At 43.6% G+C, this 20876-nt stretch overlaps 1 protein-coding gene across 8 annotated transcripts in view; it reads left to right on the top strand.

Annotated features, from left to right (window-relative positions):
• The window catches only part of Pdzd2 (PDZ domain containing 2), a 374613-nt gene that overhangs the window by 104070 nt on the left and 249667 nt on the right, over window positions 1-20876 (top strand). The window contains exon 2 of one of the 8 annotated variants that reach the window (XM_074077658.1): window positions 4825-5030. The exons of the other annotated variants lie outside the window; for them this stretch is intronic. The gene's annotated coding sequence lies outside the window, so the exon portion shown is untranslated. The remainder of the gene's footprint in view (window positions 1-4824; window positions 5031-20876) is intronic. 8 annotated transcript variants of the gene reach the window in all.

The following is a 20876-nucleotide window of genomic DNA, read 5'->3' as shown; positions in this document are numbered from 1 at the left end:
TGACTCATTTACCAGTCAGGCTGCTGCCCTGACAATTTGGGATAATTTGAGTCTTTATCTCTGGGAAAACTAGAGGACTAACTTTGTGACAAGTTGAAATTTACTGTGAAAGGGTTTGAAGAAGGCATTAAAGGATCAGGTGTAAGAACCAAAAAGACCTTATGGAAGCTTCCTGACTCAGAACTTCTGGGAGTTTAGACACCTGATGGGATTCTGTGTATAGGGAATCCTGATGATCAGTTTTCTATTTGTTAACCAAATCTGATGCCATTTGGTTAAATGTTACAGGAAAAATCCTACTTAAATATTGATTGCACCAATTCATAAACTTGGTTTAACATGTACTTTCTAACTCTCTGGAAGCAGCCAAAGTTAGTTAACTTGACAGCCTTCCATGACACCAACAGATAACTGAGAAGTTATAAGTGCTTATACTGAAGCACCATGACCCATTATTGTTCAGACAGAGCTTCTAGCTGGCTGTCCTACAAGCTAATGGTTTTCATGAGCAGAGTAACAGAATAGACTACTTATAATTTGTAAAGACCAGATGGATTTAGCAGCGGTATTATTAGACTGAAGAGATGACCACATTATTTTGGCTGTATGTTAGGTTGAGACTATGAGCTAAGGCCCTACTTTGAGTGTGCTGTCCGGAGTCTGTGCAGCCACTCACACAATATCCACACCTGACCTGGGAAACACCTGCACAACATCTGGACTTAGTATATAGAGGCTAAGAAGCCCAGGCCCTTGGCAAAAGTCAGAAGTCAACACCAGCAGGCATAGGCACAAAGGCAGGGACTGGAGATAGGGCAAGTGTGACTAACCAAGACAAATTCTTCTGTGTATGCATGTGGTAAAGTACATGAAGCAGAAAATTTATCATTTTTACCATTTAAAGTGTATAATTCAGTGACATTAAGTATTGTCACATTGTTGTGCAATCATTACACTATCTGGTTCCAGAACTTTTTCATCAACCTAAAAGGAAACCCCATATTTGTTAAGCAGTCACTCCCCATTTTCCCTCCCTGCTGCCCCTGGCAACCACTAATTTGCTGTTTGTTTCTATGGATTTGCCTATTCTGGATATATCATATCAGGGGAATCATACCATATATGACCTTTTATATCTGGCTTATTTCCCTAGTATACAGTGTGTTCAGGGTTCATCATTGTTATGGCATGTATCAGTATAGCATTTTTATGGTCATAAATAATATCCCACTGTCTGGATATACTATATTTTGTTTATTCATTCATCAGTTGATGGATATTTTGGTTTTCACCTTTTGGCTCTTGTGAACAGTGCAACTATGGACTTTCCTTTACAAGTTTTTGCTTTCTCACTTGTTTTCAATTCTTCTGGGTATGGACCTAAGGGTAGAATTGCTGGCTCATGTGGTAATTCTGTGTTTAACTTCTAGCGGAATTGTCAAACTTTTCCACAGTGGCTGTGCTATATTATGTGGCCACCGGCAATGCATGTAGGTTGCAGATTCTCTTCATCCTGGCCAACATTTATTTCACCAGAACTAATTTTTGTAGTAAGAGTTTCACAGCTGTGCACTTCTTGGAGGGACAAGGGTTGAGCCCAGTGGAGCGAGCTCCATTAATCTCAAACACTACGATGGATTAAGTGGTAGATTGCTTGCCTAGTGAGTATGAGTCCCTGGGTTCTATCCCCAGTATCACAAACAAAACAGAAAGCAATGTTGGTCTAACAGTAGACAAAACAAGTTTCATCCAAATGCCTCATGTTCAGTTTCCAGTGTTAATTCATCACCTGAGCAGTTACAGCTTCCTGCTAAGCCACTCCTTCTGATGCCCAGCCTACCTTCCAAAGTTGGGAAACCCCAATTGATAGACATTCTTATGCCAGAACTGGCCTTTCCTTCCCATTAGTATGACTATTCAACTCTTGAACCATTCATAGTTATGCATAAACTTTGCTGGAAGCCATGTGTCCTGGTGGCTGTTGAGCACAGCTGGCCGAGAGCAGTCTCTGGCCATAAATCAAAGGTCATCAGATGGGAGCACTAAATAATATCAGGGTGCAGGGGGCGGGGGAAGGAGGCGGCAGAGGTAAATGGAGTGTTAAATTTAAGAATCTATCTGGTCTGCTATCTCTAGTTCCTTTCCCAGTTGGAGTGCTCCCTTCAGCTGTTTAAACTTGGCCTGACATTCATAGGTATTTTTCAGCCCCTCTCTTGCCCCCCACCCTTCCACCACACACTTCCCCTCAGCAATGAGCAAAGTGGGAATAACTTGACTTGAAGTCAAAGTGGAGTTCAGTAGAGCAGGTAATTAAGAATGTGATTTTTTTTAAGTGCTTAGGGGGTTATTTGAGATCAGAAATGTCTTTTTTTGTTCAAATAAGAGTTGCTGTGTGTGATATAGCCCTCAGTGGCTCTTAGCATCAGGGTGAACCTTGACAGTGTCAGCATACCCCCAACTCCTGCTCAAAGCCCCTCCGTGCCAGGGTCTACAGCCCACTGGCCCTCTGGTATCAGGCTGTTGGGCTGACGACCTCCTAAGGAAAACTTTTCCCTTAGTCAGCCCCCGGCATGCTGCACACCGTCTCCTTCAGCTGTGGAGCTCTGCCCTTAATGGCTATGTGGTGTCTTGATTAGAACAGACCAAAAAGAAATGAAAAACTCAGGAACCTCAACAAAACAACAGCTGACCACAAAGAGCAAATGGTGTTTATGAGCTGCACTGGAGGGAAAGAACTCAGTAGGAAAGAACCACTTTGGCAAACTCTTCATACAAATTTTAATGACGTGTGTGTATTCTTCAGTATCACTTGAAATTAGGAACATGGAAACTTTGAGCAGTGGAGACTGAGAGGGAGTGACTTCAGCAAGAAGACAGAAGGTAGCCCCAGACCCCCTTCCACCCATGGAGACACTGAGTCAATACATAGACTAAGTTCCTTATGAGAGACCTAGAAACCAGTGAAGAGGGACTGGCACCTCTGGCAAGCCCTTAACCAACTGCACTCAAGCCAGTCACCTGGCTACAAGTTGGAAATGGCCAACTGCAGCAATCATCAAAGAACTTGAAAGTAAAGGAAAGGAGGCAGCCCTCTGATGATAAAATACAAGCTTAACGTGTAACAGGATGCAGTGGAGAACTTGAATCTCTGAAGGTAGTGACCTCAGGCTCTGGGTTGACTAAAGGAGTTGAAATAGCTAAGCCCAAAAGGTATTGGACACAATGTACATGTGTGTGTGTGCGGGGGGGGGGGGGGGGGATTGTTCTGAGTTTGGATGCTTGCTGACCATCAGGAATGTCACTTGGCTCCTGTTTAGGAGGAAAGCATAGACTCAATGGCACTCCATCTTTCTGCACTCTGTACAGTGCTCATTCTCTTTACTTTGCTGGTCCACCGATGGTCACATTTCTTATGATAAAGTAGAGAAGCATGATTCTGATCTCTAAAGACAAAAAGGAGACAAGAGACTCTATGACCATTTTTCTGATCAGGTTCACAATGCCACTTTCTTGCTGTTTTACTCCCTCAGTTCCTCTTTACTTTTTCTTCTGAAGATCAAGGTCTTTTATTTTTTTCTTTTTGCTTCTAGGCTAGATGTCCCAAATTTCTCCAGGAACCTCTAGAATACTCACATCCCAGGGATGTGCAGGTGTTAAAGATTCAAACAGCAAACAAAACTTTCTCCATCTGCTTTAGGGACATTCAGGGAATCAGATGGCAGAAAGGACTTTTGTTTCCTCTTGGAGAAACTTTATCTTCCTGGAAAATGCACACACACACACACACACACACACACACCCAAAGAACAACAACAAAAACTCTGCACATGTCAAATGCCCAGCCCATGCTAACTCAGATCATGTTCTGGATTTTTCTGCTTCTCATCATTTTTTTGTCATGTGTTCCTTCAGCAAATTCTCTGATGTGCTGTTTTCTAGGATCATGTCTGTGAGATCACTACCACTGCTTCAAAATTGCCCAAAGGAAGAAGGCAGAGTCTGACCTGTTTTTCTCTGGCCCACCACTCATGCTTCTCTCTCCTAGCAGCCCCTACTAATCACAGCCAACACCCCAAACACTCTGCCACATCTGAGGACTGCTGGCCTTCCTGCCACACTGCTGTTAATGGCAAGTAGATAATCAGAACCCCAGAGAGGAAACTGCACCTGTTCTTCCATGGATGGTGCCCTTCCTGTCGCCTAGAACGTTGGTAGTGGTAACACTTCCCTCTAATTTGCAACTTGAGCCTTCAGTCATAAGCCCAAAAGTTACCATGGGAAGAGCACTCTTAATGTTTTAAGTGAAAGGTTTTAAACATGGTAATCTCACTTACAATAAAGATCAAAAGCAATTTCCTGCCCCACCATTGCTCTTTCTCTCTCTTCCTCTTCCTCTGTTCTATTCTCTGAAAAAGGCATCTTGAGAAAAATATGACCCTGGGGAATAACAGATGTGAGAAAGCTGTGAACTACAAAGCAATTAGTTGTCTCCAGAGCAGTCTCTGAGAAAGCAGAGATGTGTCCCTGAGGTAGGGAGGCATCACCATGATTTAGTTCTGTGTCGGTTAGTTTGCTGACAGCGTGCTATGTGTTTTGCAGCCCCAGGAGAAATGGCTGGCAAAGGCCAAGGCCACCATTTGCCTCCGCAGTGACCTAAGAGTCAGTGGGTAAAAAAGAGAAGCCCAAGGTGGGCTGGAACTTTGTGTGTCTAGTCGTGAGTTGTTGCTCAGATTTAAAAATGGTAAATTAAGATTCTTCCCATGTGGCTTTTACTGGACAGTGCTGGATGAATAAAAAGTTTGTTAATGGTATTTTTTCTCACAGTGTGACACTGAGATGTGCACATCTGAGAGAGGCTAAGAGATAAATATAAAAAAGAGTTCCACGGGCAAATGAGTTTCAGACGCTCTAGTTGAAACCTTACTCAGAGACTTCCATGAGACTGATGACTTCGCAAAGACTGCGCACAGCACTCCAGAGGCTGGGGCAGGAGGATTGTGAACTTGATGCCAGTTCGGGCTACATAGCAAGTAAGACTCCCTTCTCAAAAACTGAAAAAAATAAAAAGCAATAAACAGCTGTTCTCAGATGTGTCTGATATCAGGAAGCCCTTACTCAATAAAGTCGCTATGTTGTACCATTGTCTGACTGTTCCTCCATTCCTACGAACAGGAATTTTTCTATTGATCTTTCAAACTAGATAACTCATTGCCTGTATTCATTTCTCTATGACATGATTTTTTTTTTAAAAAACTGACCCCTTCTGACTCTGTCTTAGAAAAGATCTGTTCACCCACTTGAAATAAGATGAGGACTATTTAAAGTGTTCACATGGTCTTCTCATATACTGATGATGTAACTGAGGCCCAGAGGGATGAAGCATTTGCTGGCAGTCACACCACTGGCTAGGCAGGCAGGACTGAGACAAGCAGCCAGGTCACCTGATGCTAGCTCAGTGTCCTTCCTTGGGCCCCTCACTTGTTTCAGGATCTCCTTTGAGCCTGAGGACATGGCTCCTCCCTTGTCCTTGTTTTGTTTATTCTCAATTCCTATTTCCTGGAAGATCTGTCCAGGTCCCTTATGCCAACTGTTGTTTAACCGTTTTAACTTTGTCCTTTTTTTTCTCATGCATGGGGGATTAAACCCAGGGCCTTGAACTTGCTAGGCAAGTAGTCTACCATTTGAGCCCAGACTTTTTGTTTCTAGTTTTGCTTTTGAGACAGATCTTGCTAACTTTTCCCATGCTGGCCTCAGTTCTTGACCCTGCTACCTCCACCTCCCAAGTAGCTAGGATTATAGGCATGAACCACTATGCCTGGCTTCCACATATTTTTTGGTAACATATTTGAAGGCAAAGTAATAAACTAGGAGAAACCATCCATTGCTCTGGAACAGCTTCTTCCTTAAAAGCCTCCTCTTTTACCTGAAAGTCAGCTCTTTCTTCCAGGGCTGTCGCTACACCTAGAGTCTTGACTTAGCCAATGGGAAGAGTATGGCAGGTTAAGGGGGTAGCAGCTCCTAGAATCAGGACCTGAAGTTAGGTTTCCCCACAAGGTGAGATAGGAATATTTCACATCAAAAGAGTGGCTCAGGCAATCACTTGGTACTGGTGCCTCCAAAGGCAGTTAGAACTCAGTGAAGAGAAGGCCAGCAGCCAGCTTTCGGCACATTCCAACCATCGGCTTAAGAGACAGGGCGATATTCCAAATGCTGTGATGGGAACTGGCCTGAGATAGATGAGGCTTCAGTGTTAAGAACTAGGACCATGACCAGGATGTCAGTGATGAGGCAGCTCCTCAGACTTCCCTGCCTAATGTCACAGTTACACCAAGGATTACTATACTGCTGAGCAGGGATAAAGGCAGAGGACCAAAGGGATGTCACGTAGGCTAAGGCTTAGGGAAGGCTAAGGCTGAGAAGCAATAGCACCCTCTACTTTCCCTATCCCAACCCTGAAATTCTAGACACTCTCTCCACTCTCACAGCCCCCCAGTGGTGGGGATGTTGCCTTGGCATTGCACTTGCTGAGTGCAGTTCTCCCCTTGAGGCATCAGTGAACACTCAGAATGAATCGGTGAATGAATTGTACTATTTAACAGCAGGCAGTAGGGATGGAATTAAATTCGCACCAGGCAATGCTTGGGAAGCTGGAGACCCACATCTGCTGCTGCTGAGAGCAGATGTGGCTGACTAGACTCCCTCCAACACAGTGACATTTCAGTCCCCTGGGGCTAAGTGCTGAAGTCAGTGCTGACCACACAGCCTGGATGTGGCATGCAGCTGAACTGACCTTGATAGAAGCAAATGCAGTTGCATACCAAGGCTTCAGGTCCATTTCCTTTGAACAGTTTCTCTAGTAAACATTCAGCAAGCTCTGTTTCACCTCCCTGAGGATAAAAAAGAAACTCTGGATCAGAATCTTAGTGCCAGGGTTTCTGGCCAGCAGTGACATTTCTAAAGTCACAAACCAAATGTTTCCCAATTACCACTAGTAATTTTGAGTTTTGATTTTGGAAAAAGGATAGCAGATCAGACATTGCAAAGTGCATAGCCTCCAAGATAAAAATAGGGAGAAAAAAGTCAATACCAACTTAATTTTGACAAATAGAGCCAGGTTTCTGCCCAAGCTAGGTGCTTGGCTTTTATTTTTAAATCATTCTTCCTGATCCTTTAAAACTCTGTTGTGTTCTGATGATTTGGAAGAAGTCAACTAATTTTTAATGCAAAATACAGAGTTTGAAAGTGGCTGAGCAGGCTTGGAGTATGGCAGGACTCCAGGCCCAGGCCACGGCATCTGTATTCTAGGTCTTGGGCTGTTTAGAAGAATTTTAGAGTCATTTAGCTCATCAATATCCTCATGATTCTTGTTGATGAAAACTTTCAGACTAAATGAGAATTACTTCTGAGGAGCTGGATCTGGATTTTGTTATTGTTTTGTTTTGTTTTTCCCATGCTCTGTCAAAGTCTCTCAGGAGTCTCCAGTGAAGTCTTTGTAGCTCATCTGTCCTCATTGGTCATTTCACCAAGACTTATGAACTCTGGCAGGCAGATGTGTACTCTTCTTTCCCAAAAGATGAAAAGCATGTCACTGAAAGTATTAGTCAGTCTGAAGAAAAAGCTTTGTGAGTTCTGCATAATCACAAAAAAAGGGAAAGTAGGTCACATTTGGAGTCCATTCTTTTTGTGGAAGTAAAAGAAAAGAGGATGAAGAAGAAAGTGTCATATAATTTGATTTTATCACAGCTTCTTAAGCCAAACTGATGGTGCCAAGGGTTGGGGTCTGACACCATCCATGCTCTCTCTTGAATCACCCATGGATTTAAAGGAAGCCTTCCTGAGCCAGGTTCAGAGATATGATACACAGTGGGAGCTAACTGATTGAATGAAATTCCCCATATGTGCCTCCCAGGGAATTTTGATTGCTGCTGAATGTCAGGATTCTGGATTGGAGGAAAGGGTTTGGGGGCTTGCCTGGGGCACAAATCATCTTGAGTAGCTGCCATCCCAGGTAACCCTAGGTCACCCCTAGTTCCCAGTGCTTTGCTCATGGCTTCTGTTGTCACTGGGGGCTAGGAATTATAACAGAACCAGAATTCTCAGGAGGCTCAAAACCTACTCTAACTCCTCTTGTCTTTAGAGTTGTGGAATTTCTTGGACCAGGCCAGATTCCTTGAGGGAGATGCTAATAGCTAAAGCAGTGACCACCTCAGAATAGCTTGCCCAAACCCAGCATCTTAGAGCACTGTATGTGCACATGTTCAGGGAAACCCTTAGTTTTCAAAGCACCAAACCAGGGCAATGTCTCTGCTGCATCTGTAGCTCTCTTTACAGCTTTAGAAAAAGCATCAAGATGCCATGCATGTCCTCAGCTCATCTGTCTTTTTTACTTTCTTTTACTTATTTTTTTCACTTTTTAATTGCACCTCTTTTTTTTTTTTTTTTTTTTTTTGAGGATTTGTGATTTTGAAATTTTTCCTGCTATTTTTTTTTGGCTTTTGTGTGTGTGTGTATGTGTGTGGGGTAAAGAAGCATGTGTGATTGAATCATTGGGGAGGCTTGCTATTTATGGAAACACTGCAGTGATGCAATTTGTAAAGGGAAGAATCCTTTGGTTGTACAAATAAGCATGGTTTAATGTTACTGCTTGAGGATAAGTATTAATGCATTTTCTTTTCATAAATTGGAAACCCTGGGACAAAATGTACAGTTCTCCTACTGTGTATATGATAAAAGAGGAAATAGAGTGACATAGGGACTGTCTGTGACTATTTTAATGTTCGTGCAACTGTTGACAGCTCTTTCTGTTTTATATTTTTATCTTTTTGGTTGTTCTGGGATTTGAACTCAAGGCCTCACACTTGCTAGCAGGTGCTCTAACACTCGAGCCACTCCACCAGCCCCACTGTTGACAACTCTTGATGGGATTCCAGCAGATGTGGCTGTTGCAGCATATCTTAGTGTTTTCTTGTGCATAGCTCTCTTGTCATCCCTAACCTTATTAGCATCATTAGTAACACTGAGTCAATTCACACTGGGTATTCATGGGTCACTGACGAGTATAGTCCATTACATCTTGGGCTGGTGGGGGTGTTTTGGCAAGTACCAGGGCCACCAAAGTTGATATTGAGTTGTGTGGTATAGACAGGCAGAGGATGTGGAGTTAAGTAAGAGGGTCTGGCAGGTCTGCTGTTGAACTGGCCAGGGTCCATGAACAGGAAACCTAAGTCAACAAGTAGGTGAGCACAGGTAGTAGAGCTAGGTCCAAAGTGAAAATTATTAGATCATTTCCTCACCAGCAAGAACAAGACAAAAAAGGAGGGGCAGGAATACTTCACGAGGTCAAATTGCCTGCCAAGTAAAGGACAGTTGAAGCTTGAGCTTAACAGGAAGACCTGGCTCCTTCACTCACTGACTCTGTCCTTCTTGACCCTCAATTTCTTCAATCTTTTAACAAGATGTTTAGATTAGATGTGTGATTTTCAAGAATATACTATTTTTTAGGTGCTGGAATCCTTTCTTATGCCAAGATTTTAGCAAAGAGACCCAGCATGTAAACTGATGAAGGTGGGTTTGCTTCATGTGGTTAGCTCTACGGGGGGAGGAGGATTAAGATCTGAGCCCCAACTCCGATGTACGAGTCCCTGGCATATGCATCTGAAGTGATTCTTTGACCTTGTGAGACCAACATTAGAAAATATTGGGTTGGACAAAATGGTAAAACCCCTCCTATCTTAGATGTTTGGTCAACAAGATTTTGGAATTAATGTTGCCTTGTTTATGGGTTCATAGACACTTTTTGCCAAGATGTGACCTTTTAGAAGGGTCACATCTGCCCAGGGTCAGGCCTCTCTGTCAATCACAGAAGAACTAGTAGTTCCATGGACAGGAACTGAACAACACTATGGCCATGTGTGCTGTCCACTGTCTGCTTGAGAGGGTCCCACGGAGCGTTAGCCCTTCCTTTCCCAGCCTCCTCATATTCTGAAAAAGGGAACTTGCAGCAAGAGGAGGGCCTTGAATTTCAGTCTGTGGGATCAGGAAGTGATAGAATCAGGAAGTAAAGCCATTGTGAGGTGGCCCAGCAGCAATGTCAATGGGCACTCCATTGTTTCTGAAGTCTCTTACGCAAGGTGTCTTTAGGAAGTAGGAAAGAACAAGGTAGAGCGTCACTTTCCTTCAGAGCTCGAAAACCAAATCAAACTGGGGTTAGTAGCCCACTTTCCTTGGCTCAGAAAGGCTATCTTGAGCTTCTTGAGTCATGAGAAGATGGGAGTTTGGTTTTTCTAAACATACAGTGGCAAATTTGAGGTCTCAAAAACTATTCAGTACAGACTAATGAAAAAAAGCTGAAATTCAGTGTGAATGCCTGGATTGTTGTCACAGCTGTACTCCTGGCTTCTAAGTGACTTTGGACTAGTCACTTGGGCTTTCTGTGCCCAGGTTTGTCTGTTACATTACAAGAACTATTTTTGGCAAGGATGCAATGAAGTCGTAGACATGGAGGTGTTGAGATTGGTCATCTGACCTTACAAACTATAGGAGCAGCTGGCGAAAGCCAATATCCATACCTGAAGGAATGGTGTCCCATTCACAGAGCCCCAACTGGTCCTTTGTTAAATCATCCATGACAGCTTTGTGCCTAGGGCAGAGAGGCAGAGCCAGTTTCCTCCAGCTGCTCAGCCTCATGTGGGCTGAGTTGTGCTCTGTCTTCCTAGACCCTGGGGTCTGCTCACTTGCTCTCATTACCTGAATCCCTGGAATTCTACTTTGCCTGTGGGTGGATGAGCATTTTGGATTTCAGCACCACCCCACGCAAAGAATAAAACCTGGGAGGCCAGGGCAGCACTCTTAAAGAAGAGGGAGGAGAGGAGAGGTATGAGTCAGAGACCTCAGAAGAGAAAGAGAGTACTCTTGCTCCACTTTGCCAAAAGATTAGCTATTATTCGTCAAATATATGTTCACTGTAGAAAAACTAAGTAAAAGAAGATAAGAACCACTTTCCATTCTCACCTCCCCGAGTGAATGTTTTAGCCACTTTGCTTCCTGACTTTTTACAAACACATCAACATACATATAAATAGAACTTTGAAAATGAGAAGGGATCCTACTCAGTTGGGTGCTGTTAAATGTTTAACAAATGGCTGGCAGGGATGGAGCCGTCCTGATTTGTCGCACTTGCCAATTTCCCTGGTGTAAAGACTCCCACCATGGCTGATTTCAAACTACCAACATGATGTCAAACAGCTTGCACACTTCCTGAAAATTTAACAGTCAGCTCTTGGGACTCAGCGGGTGCCAACTCTAGCGTTTTGCCAACTACCTAAGTTTTGTTTTCTAGTTAGCCTTTCGTTCACAGAATAGCACAAAAGTCTTTGTGCTTAAACTTTTGAAAGTTGTCTTTATCGAAGTAGTTTTTTGAGTCACAGTTGTTTTCCTTTGGGAATTTGGAACTAGGTTATATTCTATTTAACTAATTGTAAATATTACCCTCTATTTAGAATAGACTTCTTTTTCATGTTCCATAGATCCTTGTGTGAGTAGGGAGTCGACCCACACTTTTTTATTAGGTGGCAAGAATAGAAATGTAGTTGGAAAAGAAAAATGAATGTGATGGAGCAAAAAAGAGTGTGGTGGCCTGGAACCAATTCTGCACCTCAGCATCTGAAAACGGATTCGACTTAATGCAGACAATTTTCTCCTTTGCAGCTCCTTCTCCTAGGCCCAGCCAACTTAGTTCTAAAGTTGTCACTCACTTCCCCTGGCTTTTCTGATGGAAATTGGCCCCTTCTTCTGTCTGTCTCAGGAGAGGAAGGCTATAACTGTTTGGCCCAAGTAGAACCTCTTAATTGGATCCATATTTTCCTTGTCAAATGGGAGCTTGGGGAGATGGAAGGGGAAGAGGGAGTGGAGCGCTGCATGCATGCAGCAGCAGTGTGTGGGGAGACCTCTCCCTCTTGGTTCCAGGGCAGTGCACTGGCCTTCCTAAGCTGTGGGCTATTAGATCTGTGGTAATAGTCTATTAGCTAGAAAAGTAGTTGATGGCAAAGGTCTCCCACACTGGGGTTTTAATTGCCTCAAAAAGGCTGAGCTTTGTGAGCTTCTGATAACAAGCCCGACTCTCCCAGGCCCAGTGGGTTTAGAAAGGAGTTTTGGACCCAGGCTTCATAAATTCAAGGAGCAGCATGCTATAGCAGCCATTGTGGACAGTTGGGTTCCATTGATATTTAAGAAGGAGACAGCCATTCCCTCTACTGGCATAGCCAGTTGCCCAGAGAAAGGCAAGAAGTCCTTACAGTGATAGAGACAAAGGGCAGAGTCAGTACAGATACAGGGCCTTTCTATTGGGCAAGTTCCCAGGTCTCTCTGGGTCATCTTTGACCTCCTCTTCTTCTTTGTCCTCTTCCCCAACCTAATTCCAAGTGATCACCAAGACCTGTCAACTCTGCCTCTGACATGGCCTAAGAAGCCACCTCCTTTGCCCTTGTCGACTGCCACTCCCCTGGTCCAGGCAGTGATCCTGTGGCTCCTATGCTGTGAGGACCATCTTCCAACAGGCCTCACTGTGTCTGGCCTCACCTGCTCCACAGACTTCCCAACAGCGTGTCCACACCACTCCCCACATGCTACTTCTTCAAGTGCCATATGTTCATAAACATCTGAAAATCCAGAAATGTAAAGACAAAAACCCACTCATAAACTCACTTCCTTGAGATGGAAGCAGTTATTTTAGTGACAATCATTCAAACAGATTATTCACATTTTTAAACAAAAATTGATATGCAATTAAAACTACTTTGTTATTATGATGAACATTTTGCCATGTTGATACTTTTCTAAAATGACAGTTACTTGGCTGAGATAGGATTGTAGTTGAAAGCTGGCCTTGGCAAAAAGTTAGTGAGACCTTATTTCAACAAACAAACTGGTATAGTGGTGCACACCTGTGATCCCAGCTACTTGGGAGACATAGGTAGGTGAATTATGGTCCAAGGCCAACCTAAGCAAAAGCACAAGACCCTATCTAAACAAATTAGAGCCAAAAGGATTGGGGGAATGGCTCAAGTGGTAGATTGCTTGCTTAGCAAGCATAAGGCCCTGAGTTCAAACCCCTGGGCCACCAAAAAAATAAAATAAAATCACAAGCCTGGTAATATCAATCCCTTATTTAAAAAAAAATTAAATAAAACCACCAGCAACCAAAATCCATTGTCTATATAAGAAAAATCAAACTCCTAGGAAGAGATCAAACTCCAAATGTAACCTGCCCCACTGATTCCTTCACATTAGAATATCCCTGCCCACCATGGTCACCCTGCTTGCTGGCCCTTGTCACCTGCTGTGTAAGTATTGCTGCCTACATGTTCACTCTGAAAATTCCACCACTTGAGTTATGCAAATGAACCTGTCACCACCAATTCCCACATTGTGTCTTTCTTCCTTTAAGGTACATTTTAAGTTATTTTTGTGCCTGTCCCTAGGACAATTGGAAATCTCCTGAAGGCAAGAGCAGAACTTATTCAGTTGGTACTTTTAGCCAGTTGTAGGCATGCCTGGCACACAGAGGTAGGCATTCAGTAAATATTTATAGAATAGATTGGCTTCAGCTTGGCATGTCTGTTTCCATTCCCTTGCCAGTTTCACGTGTTTGTTTTTAATGGTGTTCATGATTAATCCATATTATGTTTTCCTTCCCTCCTTCACGATGTAATCTGTCTTGCTGTACTGGAATAAAAGCTCCTAGCTTGGAGCCATCCGCTACTTGAGTGTGTCTTTGCTGGTGGATTGAAGATGGCATTAGTTTTTAGTGGTTTTACTGTAGCATGTAGAATCCCCAAGAAGTAAGCTCACTTTTCCAGAGCCAACATTGTCGAGTGAGGCCGCCAGCCCTCTTCTGAAGAGTTGGTTTATGGAAATGTTTGCAACTGGAGAAGGCAAGCTTGGGTGAAAGTTTTCAGAATGAAGTTCCAGCCTCAGAGTCAGGGGACTAGCTCGATTGTCACTGGAGAAAGGGGCAGGAAAAGTGAAGCCCATGTGGATAGAGTGGGCTCTGCCGGCCTGGGGTTCTGCCTACGGCCTGTGGGATTGTGTACCTGAAGGGCGCTTGAGGAACTATGGCCTTTGCCTTTGCCTGTTTTCCTCAAAAAAAAAAAAAAAAGAAGAAAAAAGAATGCACAAGGCAATACAGACACCATGTGCTTTTTCTTGTGGTTCTGAGGATGTTTAAATATAGGTTTTGCCAGAAGGAGGAGTACATTTCTTTTCCATACTTTATCAACAAACATTAAAACAGAGCTATTTTTATTCAGACTCCAGGAAAGGGGAAAGCTACTATCTGTAGAGAAGTGAAGATGAACACCTTACATCTGCCCTCTGGGATGGAAATAAAGGCAGGTAGATCCAGCATTCTTGCTGCAAATCTCAGAAGTTTAAATTTACATATCACTCATAGATACTCACTTTTAGTAGCAGCTCCAAGCAGAAAACCACACATCGAGCAGGATGCTTTGTGGATGCAAGTTACAGGAACTTAACCTTAACCAGCTTTTGCAGAAAAGATTTTAAGTGGTCCCACAATGTCTACATCAAAGTCCCAATTTCATTTTCTCTCCCATTCTGCCATCCTCAGCTTGAAGCTGTATCTCAGAATGGTAGCCAGATGACAACAGCCTTGGTCAGACCTGATGACATCCAGAGGAAAAAGAGGGACACATTGCCCGGGAGTGAGGCATGGTTCTTCAGAAGATCACAGCAGGCTTCTCTTCTTGGTTCACTGGCCAGGGCTGGGTCACTTGCTCCCTCCTGAAAGCACTTCCTACAAAGGCAGGTTGTTTCCACTGACCATTGAGGTGCCCATTGTGAGGCAAAGGATGGTTGAATCTCTCAGCAAAACTCCATGTAGAGGGTAAAAGGGTTTGAATGGGTGCTAGGCAGATAATCCATTGTGTTCTCTACAACACAAAATAAGCATTTCATAGAATTGACTGCTAACTGTGTACTCTAGTGGTTTTCAAACAGTGTTTAGCTTCTTAACTTCATTCAAGTAAAATCTTACCCAGAAGAATAAGCAAATGAAACTCAGGAAATCAGAGCAATTAGAAGTTGAAAGCCTGTGGAAGGCTATGATTCTGGGGTCATGGTTGGAAAATCACTGGCAGATGACTTCTGTGGTTACATCAGACATTTTCCTATTCCTGATCTCCTCCCACCTTATGACTCAGTTGTATTTTGTGGGACAGACATCTCCTTGTGTTGAGGACTGAGAGGGCAGCTAGCCAGAGGCAGCATTACTTCTAGGGTTGGGGCAGATAGGGTCATCTGGGGAAGACAGTTGGGTTAGGAATAGTAGATTTAGGCACATGGGACCAAAGACAGAAGTTCCTCTGAGCAGGGTGGGGAGCTATGATCCAGGGCTGACTCATTACCTCTATGCATAGTGTGGGTGGCCTGGCATGGGTGATATTGGCAGCTGGGAAAAAGAGAAGGGCTGCTATGACAGGGCAGAGGTGCTGGCTCATGACACACATGTCACAAAGGGCAGGCCAGGCATGCAGGTCAAAGGCTCTAAGAGCTTCATTTTGGCATGGGATGGGTGTAGGTTTGTTACATAAAATACTGAACACCCAATTAAATTTGGATTTCAGATAAATGAATAATATTTTAGTATAAATATGTCTCAGATATTGCAAAAATGCTAAGAGAAACTATAATTTGAGACATACCTTTATTAAAGCATTTTTTGTTGTTTATCTGAAGTTTATATTTAATTTTGCACTATCTATTCTTATTTGCCATTTATATTTTGTGGACAGTGAAGGGTCTGTTGAAACATTAGGATGTTAAGGTTGATTTTTTTTTTCCCCCGTATGCCCAGTTTCAGTAATGGGGTCAGTACCTCTTGTCCCATCTGACCAATGGTTTCTAGAACCCTGTCATATCAGTTACCTAAAACGCTCATGAAAAGTAATTATTGGCATGCCATCACAGCTCCAGCTCCTATGACTTAGAATCTGTAACGATTGGATCTGGGCCATCTTTAGTAGGCTCAGGTGATTCTGAGGCCCAGCCCTGCTTTGCTTGGGAAGACCACTTTAGACTTTAAATTTCTGAGGGTGGGACTGATGGTTTATTTATTGCACTCAATAAATATTTGCTGAATAAAAGAGTCATTCCTTGTGGTCTTAACCCGTGTTTATCTTATGGAGCTCAGGAAGACCAAAAGTACAGGTTTCATTTCTGGTCTTGAGACTGGTGGGAAGGGACTTGGGTGGAAGGTGTAATGGAGAGATTTGGAAAGAATTGAGAAGACAGGATAACAACAGGACTGAGCTAGAGAGAGAATACCTGGGCCTGCCAGACAGGGGGCCAAAGCATTTGCATCAGGGAGGAAGGCCAAGTTTTTAATCACCTCCTCAGGTGAAAAGACTTGAGATTTCAAGATGAGAACAAGTCTTTGGTTATTTTCACATGATTCCTTTAGAATCTGACCTGGCATAGCTGACATGCTCAGCATTGCAAGGAAAACGATGCTACCCTTGGAGATGGCGAGCCAGGGCGCTTAAAGCATGTTGGAAATGCTTTAAGAACTTAGTGGGTGGCAGGTAATGGCCATTTTGCTAATCTTGGTAATTCCAGATCAGCAGTGGGCCTGAGAGCATCTATTTCCCACAGCTTCTCTCTACAGGGCTCAGCACTGCACTGAGTAGCCTTCCATCCTGAAGCTTAAACCAGAATGAACCCTGCTGCCCATATCCTCCACTCAGATATGTGCCTCTAAGCCTGTATGTTCTCTAATACAGAGAATAACAAATGTATTTTTTGTAATTCTAATTTCCTGTTTTCCTGGAAGGAAGCTTTGCCTAATGAGTGAGAACCGGCCTTCAAATCTGAAGTGAGTTTTTGCTGAGTGATGTCATGGATTCATAGTGCTCTGACTATCAAATGAGTCGCAGGTCCCCTCTCAATCTGTTCCCCCATCTGTGTAGCGGGGATGCTGCCACAGGGCCCCAGTGCTCTGGGAAACGCTGGAGCTGTCTGGAATTTTAGCAGCATAAGGCTCAGCAGCGGGGCTCCAGGTCACGAGTGGAAAAAAGAACATGGATTTCTTGGCTTTTCTTTTGTGACTTTAGTCCTGTTCCTCCTGTCCTCACCTCCTTCAAGCACTCACATGCACCATTCTGATCAGATTGAAACGGCTGGCCAGTGTCCACTGTGTGACCACTTCATGGTCTCTTGTACTTATGTCAAATCAGGACAATGACTGTTCTGCTTAAAGAAAAATCTGCCACCAGGTAATTTATAAAGAAGAAAAATTAATTATCATCGTTCTGGAGGCTGGGATTCCAAGGTCAAAGTGAGAACAGGGTGTATGTACGTCTGTTTCCAAGATGTCGCCTGTTGCTGCATCCTGTAGAGAGAAGGATGCTGTGTCCTCACACGGCAGATGAGTCAAAGAGCAACAGGCCTAGGCCAGTTCTCTGCAGCCTTTTTATAGGAAATCAATCCATTGTCAAGGACAGAGCCTTCACAATCCCTTAACTACTTCCCAAAAGGCCTCACCTCCTAATATCACCACAGTGACGTAGGAATTAGAGGTGGGACATTTAGACCAGAGCAGTGTCCTTGGTACTTGGGGGCAAGAGTGTAACCACCTCCTCACAACCCTGAACTTAGAAATGAAGATACACTTCTATTTTGAGAATTTAACTGCAAGTATAGCATCACTGACTAAGTAGCCAGGAATACTCAAGGTAAAAAAATGTCCACAAAAGCATATAGAATCCCAAACTGGAACCACAGTTATCTTGGAGAGACAGACTGAAATGTGATTGTGCCTACATTCAGAAAATAGCAATTGGTCTTTATTGGTGTATGGAGTGTATTTGGACAAAGTGGCTGTGAATAGAAAGAGGGTGGTTACTGCAGAACTGGAAAGCAAACCTGTAGCAGCCAGATGTCAGCGAGGCCTTTCCCACTGTTGCCTAGTAGGAGTCTTGGCTAAGCAGACAATTTCCTCTGCAAAACGCCTGCGGCAGTGTGGGGTGAGAGTGCCTGATGCTGCCCTGTCTGGGCTCACCTGCACTCTTGGTTCCAAGTTTGCCTCCTCTGCATCCTGCTCTCAGGGAAAGTGCCCATCGATTGGGTCAATGCAAACATTCTGCCCACTTAATTGTATTTTCAGTTGCAAATCAGTGAGTGCGTTTTCTTGCTGGTAACCGTGTCCACACAAGGCATGTGGATACCCTTTCAATGTACTCACAGAATCCAGGATTCTAAGTCCAGGATCCTGAAAACATAAATGATGGGAAAATCACCAAGATTAAGCTCACCTTGTAGTCACCCTGGTCTGCCCATGGCTTTTAACTGTCCAGCCATGCCTTTTAACTGTGTACACACCACTGCAACTCAGGATCTTTTTATTTTTACTTACTTATTTTGTGGTTCTAGGGCCTAACACTTGATAGGTAACACTTGAGTCATACTCCTACTCCTTTTGCTTTTAGATTGTTTTTCAGATGGGATCTCATGCTTTTGCCAGGGTTGATGTAGGACCCTGATCTTCCTATCTCTATCTCCCAAGTAGCTGGGATTACAGGCGTGTACCACCATGTCTAGCCTTGCAACTACAGGTTCTTCTTCTTCAGTAATCAACTTCCTCACTTCCCCAGACCTGAAGGTCACTGTGGGAGTTCCCAGAGTGGAACCTGCTTGGATGGTTTCAGCCTCACTCTTCTCTGTTCATGCCATCTCTTGTCTTCTTGCTTTCTCTCTACTTCATTTCTCTCGTATTCCTAATAAAAGCTGGGAGGACACAGGCATAGCCGTGGAGACCACTGAGTCAGGGCTAGTGTGCTTTGCCTGTCTGTAAAGATTCCTTCACCATCTTTCCTTCTTCATTCTGAGTTCATGGCCTGAAGAGGTCAAATGAGGATTCTTTTTGCTCTCACTCCCATGGACTTTGACTTGCCTTCTCATTGTCTGAGGCCTTTCCCACAGGAAGGTCTGGGAAAGGAGGGGAGCTTCCCAGAGAGGCACAAGGCGGAACCTTTGTGCTCTGTGATCTTTTTCTTTCCTCTGAGGATTCTCCCTGCACCAGGCCTTCCGGCCTTGAGTCCTGCAAGTGGGTCTGGGGAGAGGAGAGGAGAGGAGGGGTATAGGCCAGCGTAGGCCAGTCTACACACTGCTTAGGCCCATGCCAAGTTGGAATCTGTGAGGTCTCAGTGGAAACACGGATTTCCTGTGTACCCCACCCCCAAGGCAAGTTCCTCCACTTCTTGAAATGTTGGTTCTTTCTGCTGCTCCAAAAAGCTTTTATTTAGCTGGATTTATTTCTTCTTGTCTTCTGGAAGAGCTGGGCTGGGGTTGTAGGCACATGAATGTAAAACCACCCCTGGGGCCCCCTCCTCCCTTTGTCTTGGCAGATTCTCAAAGCCTGATAAAGCAATTTGGCCCATCTCCTCTGCAGTCTAAAACTTCCATGTGTTATGAATATGCCTTTTAATGAGGCTCGCAACTCCATTCCTGACTTGCTAACTCAGCTCCAGTGCCGGGGATGGAAAGAAACTTCATAAAACCACCTCATTTGGCTGATAAGGAAACTGAGGCTCAATGATTTCAAAAGACTTGCCTGGGGACCCAAGCTAGTTAATAGCAGAGAGCATTGCTGGCTATTATAAATATTTGAGTTATTGTTAATTAATGATGAAGTCAGATCCTGTGCAGTTACATGCTGGGAATTTAAATACAATAAGTAGATTACGAACCCAAAAGTCTAAACACCAGAAGCATCTAAACAGCACAGTTGTTCTAAAAGGATTTATAAAATAACTATCCTTTAAAAAAAATCAAACTCACTCTAGTGTAATTGAATAACTCATTAACGATGCTGTAATCGAATAACTCATTAACGATGTTGTAATTGAATAACTCATTAACGATACTGTATGTTGATCTGGAGGGCTGTGGATGATAGGTTGGTGGCTGTTACAGCTGCCCAGTCTATAACAATGGGGACAGGGTTTTCTGAGAGTCATGGGCAGTCACCATTGTCTGGCTCTTAACTCAAAAGCTGTCTCTGTTCTCAGTCAGTTTACATCCAGTAGAGAACAACTGTTGTCTCAAAGTGTGGAGTTGTCACTGTAGAGATGTCCACCTGACCTCATGTGTGTCTTCTGTCCCCTGTCATTACACTTTTGACAACTGACATAGTTAAGTTCCAGAAGTGTCGTTGGTCCACAAATGGCCAAAGTCTGACATTCTGAGTACACAGTCTTGAACTGTAAACTCACAAACTTGTTACCATATTTCAAGCCACAGCAAATATATTTTATAAGTAGTCAAAGAACAGAAATCATTCCTAATATTCATTTTGATTTTCTGGTTCCCACCTATTTTCTCACACTTAACTGTAATTGAAAGAAAGCATTTCTGAGCCTACTTCGATTTCTACTCATTCCCACTTTTGGTTATTTGGACAAGTAGACCATGTTTTAGGATACACAATGTCTTTAAGTATTACAGTCTTACAATAGCTGCCAGGTTGTTCTTTTTCATTTTATTCTTTTTCTTTTTCCTATTCTTCAAGGGCTATCAGAACCACAAGCTGAAGGAACTTGGGCCTGTCTTGAGGGGCATTTTTCTCATGTGTAAAATGGGGGGCTAGACGAGGTAATCCCTGAGTTCCCCACTAGTCCTTACCTTCTGTAATTTACATAGAGCACCTCTCTCATCCCCTGGACCCCCAGCATAGACCTGCAAAACCCTGCTTCCACAACCCATTATGTGCCCCCAAGTGCACCATCCATGGCCCTTAGCACACTTGGCTGTGCTGTTTATTGTAGTCTTTTTCTCCAGCGCAGCTCAGCCTCTGCTAACTGTTG

The sequence above is a fragment of the Castor canadensis genome, chromosome 6 (assembly GCF_047511655.1).
Source record: "Castor canadensis chromosome 6, mCasCan1.hap1v2, whole genome shotgun sequence".
Lineage (NCBI taxonomy): Eukaryota > Metazoa > Chordata > Mammalia > Rodentia > Castoridae > Castor > Castor canadensis.
Note: the sequence above shows the minus strand (reverse complement) of the source record. Positions and strands in the feature narration are given on the sequence as shown.